Here is an 8,329-nt window from a genome sequence, read left to right on the forward strand (position 1 = left end):
ATAATAAGCTTCAAGCCAATCCAGGAATTCACTTTTCATTGACAAATGTAGCTATAAAATATTGGCCATTGCAAAAAAATAGAGATGTCGATTTTTTTACGTGAAAAAAGTGAAAGTGCCCACCGTTTATGGCACAGAGCATAATACGCCCAAGGGCAATGCAGGAAATCACTTTTCATGAAAAAATAAAGCTATGAAAAATTGGCCATTTTTGGCAAAAAATGACATAGGTTAGTATGTCGATTTTTTCATTTGAAAAAAAGTTAAAATTTGCACTTTTTCCATTATGTACAGTATAATAAGCCTAAAGTCAATCCAAGAATTTACTTTTCCTTAGAAAATAAAGCTATGAAAATTTGGCCATTTTTTTTATAACATAGGTTAGTTCATCGATTTTTCCATGAGAAAGACAATAGAAAAAAATTCACACATTCATGTTATATGGAACATAAGCCTAAAGGCAATGCAGGAATTCACTTTTCATTGACAAATGTAGCTATAAAATATTGGCCATTGCAAAAAAATAGAGATGTCGATTTTTTTACGTGAAAAAAGTGAAAGTGCCCACCGTTTATGGCACAGAGCATAATACGCCCAAGGGCAATGCAGGAAATCACTTTTCATAAAAAAATAAAGCTATGAAAAATTGGCCATTTTTGGCAAAAAATGACATAGGTTAGTATGTCGATTTTTCCATTTGAAAAAAAGTTAAAATTTGCACTTTTTCCATTATGTACAGTATAATAAGCCTAAAGTCAATCCAGGAATTTACTTTTCCTTAGAAAATAAAGCTATGAAAATTTGGCCATTTTTTTTATAACATAGGTTAGTTCATCGATTTTTCCATGAGAAAGACAATAGAAAAAAATTCACACATTCATGTTATATGGAACATAAGCCTAAAGGCAATGCAGGAATTCACTTTTCATTGACAAATGTAGCTATAAAATATTGGCCATTGCAAAAAAATAGAGATGTCGATTTTTTTACGTGAAAAAAGTGAAAGTGCCCACCGTTTATGGCACAGAGCATAATACGCCCAAGGGCAATGCAGGAAATCACTTTTCATAAAAAAATAAAGCTATGAAAAATTGGCCATTTTTGGCAAAAAATGACATAGGTTAGTATGTCGATTTTTCCATTTGAAAAAAAGTTAAAATTTGCACTTTTTCCATTATGTACAGTATAATAAGCCTAAAGTCAATCCAGGAATTTACTTTTCCTTAGAAAATAAAGCTATGAAAATTTGGCCATTTTTTTTTATAACATAGGTTAGTTCATCGATTTTTCCATGAGAAAGACAATAGAAAAAAATTCACACATTCATGTTATATGGAACATAAGCCTAAAGGCAATGCAGGAATTCACTTTTCATTGACAAATGTAGCTATAAAATATTGGCCATTGCAAAAAAATAGAGATGTCGATTTTTTTACGTGAAAAAAGTGAAAGTGCCCACCGTTTATGGCACAGAGCATAATACGCCCAAGGGCAATGCAGGAAATCACTTTTCATAAAAAAATAAAGCTATGAAAAATTGGCCATTTTTGGCAAAAAATGACATAGGTTAGTATGTCGATTTTTCCATTTGAAAAAAAGTTAAAATTTGCACTTTTTCCATTATGTACAGTATAATAAGCCTAAAGTCAATCCAGGAATTTACTTTTCCTTAGAAAATAAAGCTATGAAAATTTGGCCATTTTTTTATAACATAGGTTAGTTCATCGATTTTTCCATGAGAAAGACAATAGAAAAAAATTCACACATTCATGTTATATGAAACATAAGCCTAAAGGCAATGCAGGAATTCACTTTTCATTGACAAATGTAGCTATAAAATATTGGCCATTGCAAAAAAATAGAGATGTCGATTTTTTTACGTGAAAAAAGTGAAAGTGCCCACCGTTTATGGCACAGAGCATAATACGCCCAAGGGCAATGCAGGAAATCACTTTTCATAAAAAAATAAAGCTATGAAAAATTGGCCATTTTTGGCAAAAAATGACATAGGTTAGTATGTCGATTTTTCCATTTGAAAAAAAGTTAAAATTTGCACTTTTCCATTATGTACAGTATAATAAGCCTAAAGTCAATCCAGGAATTTACTTTTCCTTAGAAAATAAAGCTATGAAAATTTGGCCATTTTTTTTATAACATAGGTTAGTTCATCGATTTTTCCATGAGAAAGACAATAGAAAAAAATTCACACATTCATGTTATATGGAACATAAGCCTAAAGGCAATGCAGGAATTCACTTTTCATTGACAAATGTAGCTATAAAATATTGGCCATTGCAAAAAAATAGAGATGTCGATTTTTTTACGTGAAAAAAGTGAAAGTGCCCACCGTTTATGGCACAGAGCATAATACGCCCAAGGGCAATGCAGGAAATCACTTTTCATAAAAAAATAAAGCTATGAAAAATTGGCCATTTTTGGCAAAAAATGACATAGGTTAGTATGTCGATTTTTCCATTTGAAAAAAAGTTAAAATTTGCACTTTTTCCATTATGTACAGTATAATAAGCCTAAAGTCAATCCAGGAATTTACTTTTCCTTAGAAAATAAAGCTATGAAAATTTGGCCATTTTTTTTTATAACATAGGTTAGTTCATCGATTTTTCCATGAGAAAGACAATAGAAAAAAATTCACACATTCATGTTATATGGAACATAAGCCTAAAGGCAATGCAGGAATTCACTTTTCATTGACAAATGTAGCTATAAAATATTGGCCATTGCAAAAAAATAGAGATGTCGATTTTTTTACGTGAAAAAAGTGAAAGTGCCCACCGTTTATGGCACAGAGCATAATACGCCCAAGGGCAATGCAGGAAATCACTTTTCATAAAAAAATAAAGCTATGAAAAATTGGCCATTTTTGGCAAAAAATGACATAGGTTAGTATGTCGATTTTTCCATTTGAAAAAAAGTTAAAATTTGCACTTTTTCCATTATGTACAGTATAATAAGCCTAAAGTCAATCCAGGAATTTACTTTTCCTTAGAAAATAAAGCTATGAAAATTTGGCCATTTTTTTTATAACATAGGTTAGTTCATCGATTTTTCCATGAGAAAGACAATAGAAAAAAATTCACACATTCATGTTATATGGAACATAAGCCTAAAGGCAATGCAGGAATTCACTTTTCATTGACAAATGTAGCTATAAAATATTGGCCATTGCAAAAAAATAGAGATGTCGATTTTTTTACGTGAAAAAAGTGAAAGTGCCCACCGTTTATGGCACAGAGCATAATACGCCCAAGGGCAATGCAGGAAATCACTTTTCATAAAAAAATAAAGCTATGAAAAATTGGCCATTTTTGGCAAAAAATGACATAGGTTAGTATGTCGATTTTTCCATTTGAAAAAAAGTTAAAATTTGCACTTTTTCCATTATGTACAGTATAATAAGCCTAAAGTCAATCCAGGAATTTACTTTTCCTTAGAAAATAAAGCTATGAAAATTTGGCCATTTTTTTTATAACATAGGTTAGTTCATCGATTTTTCCATGAGAAAGACAATAGAAAAAAATTCACACATTCATGTTATATGGAACATAAGCCTAAAGGCAATGCAGGAATTCACTTTTCATTGACAAATGTAGCTATAAAATATTGGCCATTGCAAAAAAATAGAGATGTCGATTTTTTTACGTGAAAAAAGTGAAAGTGCCCACCGTTTATGACACAGAGCATAATACGCCCAAGGGCAATGCAGGAAATCACTTTTCATAAAAAAATAAAGCTATGAAAAATTGGCCATTTTTGGCAAAAAATGACATAGGTTAGTATGTCGATTTTTCCATTTGAAAAAAAGTTAAAATTTGCACTTTTTCCATTATGTACAGTATAATAAGCCTAAAGTCAATCCAGGAATTTACTTTTCCTTAGAAAATAAAGCTATGAAAATTTGGCCATTTTTTTTATAACATAGGTTAGTTCATCGATTTTTCCATGAGAAAGACAATAGAAAAAAATTCACACATTCATGTTATATGGAACATAAGCCTAAAGGCAATGCAGGAATTCACTTTTCATTGACAAATGTAGCTATAAAATATTGGCCATTGCAAAAAAATAGAGATGTCGATTTTTTTACGTGAAAAAAGTGAAAGTGCCCACCGTTTATGGCACAGAGCATAATACGCCCAAGGGCAATGCAGGAAATCACTTTTCATAAAAAAATAAAGCTATGAAAAATTGGCCATTTTTGGCAAAAAATGACATAGGTTAGTATGTCGATTTTTCCATTTGAAAAAAAGTTAAAATTTGCACTTTTTCCATTATGTACAGTATAATAAGCCTAAAGTCAATCCAGGAATTTACTTTTCCTTAGAAAATAAAGCTATGAAAATTTGGCCATTTTTTTTATAACATAGGTTAGTTCATCGATTTTTCCATGAGAAAGACAATAGAAAAAAATTCACACATTCATGTTATATGGAACATAAGCCTAAAGGCAATGCAGGAATTCACTTTTCATTGACAAATGTAGCTATAAAATATTGGCCATTGCAAAAAAATAGAGATGTCGATTTTTTTACGTGAAAAAAGTGAAAGTGCCCACCGTTTATGGCACAGAGCATAATACGCCCAAGGGCAATGCAGGAAATCACTTTTCATAAAAAAATAAAGCTATGAAAAATTGGCCATTTTTGGCAAAAAATGACATAGGTTAGTATGTCGATTTTTCCATTTGAAAAAAAGTTAAAATTTGCACTTTTTCCATTATGTACAGTATAATAAGCCTAAAGTCAATCCAGGAATTTACTTTTCCTTAGAAAATAAAGCTATGAAAATTTGGCCATTTTTTTTATAACATAGGTTAGTTCATCGATTTTTCCATGAGAAAGACAATAGAAAAAAATTCACACATTCATGTTATATGGAACATAAGCCTAAAGGCAATGCAGGAATTCACTTTTCATTGACAAATGTAGCTATAAAATATTGGCCATTGCAAAAAAATAGAGATGTCGATTTTTTTACGTGAAAAAAGTGAAAGTGCCCACCGTTTATGGCACAGAGCATAATACGCCCAAGGGCAATGCAGGAAATCACTTTTCATAAAAAAATAAAGCTATGAAAAATTGGCCATTTTTGGCAAAAAATGACATAGGTTAGTATGTCGATTTTTCCATTTGAAAAAAAGTTAAAATTTGCACTTTTTCCATTATGTACAGTATAATAAGCCTAAAGTCAATCCAGGAATTTACTTTTCCTTAGAAAATAAAGCTATGAAAATTTGGCCATTTTTTTTATAACATAGGTTAGTTCATCGATTTTTCCATGAGAAAGACAATAGAAAAAAATTCACACATTCATGTTATATGGAACATAAGCCTAAAGGCAATGCAGGAATTCACTTTTCATTGACAAATGTAGCTATAAAATATTGGCCATTGCAAAAAAATAGAGATGTCGATTTTTTTATGTGAAAAAAGTGAAAGTGCCCACCGTTTATGACACAGAGCATAATACGCCCAAGGGCAATGCAGGAAATCACTTTTCATAAAAAAATAAAGCTATGAAAAATTGGCCATTTTTGGCAAAAAATGACATAGGTTAGTATGTCGATTTTTCCATTTGAAAAAAAGTTAAAATTTGCACTTTTTCCATTATGTACAGTATAATAAGCCTAAAGTCAATCCAGGAATTTACTTTTCCTTAGAAAATAAAGCTATGAAAATTTGGCCATTTTTTTTATAACATAGGTTAGTTCATCGATTTTTCCATGAGAAAGACAATAGAAAAAAATTCACACATTCATGTTATATGGAACATAAGCCTAAAGGCAATGCAGGAATTCACTTTTCATTGACAAATGTAGCTATAAAATATTGGCCATTGCAAAAAAATAGAGATGTCGATTTTTTTACGTGAAAAAAGTGAAAGTGCCCACCGTTTATGACACAGAGCATAATACGCCCAAGGGCAATGCAGGAAATCACTTTTCATAAAAAAATAAAGCTATGAAAAATTGGCCATTTTTGGCAAAAAATGACATAGGTTAGTATGTCGATTTTTCCATTTGAAAAAAAGTTAAAATTTGCACTTTTTCCATTATGTACAGTATAATAAGCCTAAAGTCAATCCAGGAATTTACTTTTCCTTAGAAAATAAAGCTATGAAAATTTGGCCATTTTTTTTATAACATAGGTTAGTTCATCGATTTTTCCATGAGAAAGACAATAGAAAAACATTCACACATTCATGTTATATGGAACATAAGCCTAAAGGCAATGCAGGAATTCACTTTTCATTGACAAATGTAGCTATAAAATATTGGCCATTGCAAAAAAATAGAGATGTCGATTTTTTTACGTGAAAAAAGTGAAAGTGCCCACCGTTTATGGCACAGAGCATAATACGCCCAAGGGCAATGCAGGAAATCACTTTTCATAAAAAAATAAAGCTATGAAAAATTGGCCATTTTTGGCAAAAAATGACATAGGTTAGTATGTCGATTTTTCCATTTGAAAAAAAGTTAAAATTTGCACTTTTTCCATTATGTACAGTATAATAAGCCTAAAGTCAATCCAGGAATTTACTTTTCCTTAGAAAATAAAGCTATGAAAATTTGGCCATTTTTTTTATAACATAGGTTAGTTCATCGATTTTTCCATGAGAAAGACAATAGAAAAAAATTCACACATTCATGTTATATGGAACATAAGCCTAAAGGCAATGCAGGAATTCACTTTTCATTGACAAATGTAGCTATAAAATATTGGCCATTGCAAAAAAATAGAGATGTCGATTTTTTTACGTGAAAAAAGTGAAAGTGCCCACCGTTTATGGCACAGAGCATAATACGCCCAAGGGCAATGCAGGAAATCACTTTTCATAAAAAAATAAAGCTATGAAAAATTGGCCATTTTTGGCAAAAAATGACATAGGTTAGTATGTCGATTTTTCCATTTGAAAAAAAGTTAAAATTTGCACTTTTTCCATTATGTACAGTATAATAAGCCTAAAGTCAATCCAGGAATTTACTTTTCCTTAGAAAATAAAGCTATGAAAATTTGGCCATTTTTTTTATAACATAGGTTAGTTCATCGATTTTTCCATGAGAAAGACAATAGAAAAAAATTCACACATTCATGTTATATGGAACATAAGCCTAAAGGCAATGCAGGAATTCACTTTTCATTGACAAATGTAGCTATAAAATATTGGCCATTGCAAAAAAATAGAGATGTCGATTTTTTTACGTGAAAAAAGTGAAAGTGCCCACCGTTTATGACACAGAGCATAATACGCCCAAGGGCAATGCAGGAAATCACTTTTCATAAAAAAATAAAGCTATGAAAAATTGGCCATTTTTGGCAAAAAATGACATAGGTTAGTATGTCGATTTTTCCATTTGAAAAAAAGTTAAAATTTGCACTTTTTCCATTATGTACAGTATAATAAGCCTAAAGTCAATCCAGGAATTTACTTTTCCTTAGAAAATAAAGCTATGAAAATTTGGCCATTTTTTTTATAACATAGGTTAGTTCATCGATTTTTCCATGAGAAAGACAATAGAAAAAAATTCACACATTCATGTTATATGGAACATAAGCCTAAAGGCAATGCAGGAATTCACTTTTCATTGACAAATGTAGCTATAAAATATTGGCCATTGCAAAAAAATAGAGATGTCGATTTTTTTACGTGAAAAAAGTGAAAGTGCCCACCGTTTATGGCACAGAGCATAATACGCCCAAGGGCAATGCAGGAAATCACTTTTCATAAAAAAATAAAGCTATGAAAAATTGGCCATTTTTGGCAAAAAATGACATAGGTTAGTATGTCGATTTTTCCATTTGAAAAAAAGTTAAAATTTGCACTTTTTCCATTATGTACAGTATAATAAGCCTAAAGTCAATCCAGGAATTTACTTTTCCTTAGAAAATAAAGCTATGAAAATTTGGCCATTTTTTTTATAACATAGGTTAGTTCATCGATTTTTCCATGAGAAAGACAATAGAAAAAAATTCACACATTCATGTTATATGGAACATAAGCCTAAAGGCAATGCAGGAATTCACTTTTCATTGACAAATGTAGCTATAAAATATTGGCCATTGCAAAAAAATAGAGATGTCGATTTTTTTACGTGAAAAAAGTGAAAGTGCCCACCGTTTATGGCACAGAGCATAATACGCCCAAGGGCAATGCAGGAAATCACTTTTCATAAAAAAATAAAGCTATGAAAAATTGGCCATTTTTGGCAAAAAATGACATAGGTTAGTATGTCGATTTTTCCATTTGAAAAAAAGTTAAAATTTGCACTTTTTCCATTATGTACAGTATAATAAGCCTAAAGTCAATCCAG

This window comes from Lampetra planeri, chromosome 8 (genome assembly GCF_965212315.1).
Source record: "Lampetra planeri chromosome 8, kcLamPlan1.2.h2, whole genome shotgun sequence".
In the NCBI taxonomy this organism is placed as follows: domain Eukaryota; kingdom Metazoa; phylum Chordata; class Hyperoartia; order Petromyzontiformes; family Petromyzontidae; genus Lampetra; species Lampetra planeri.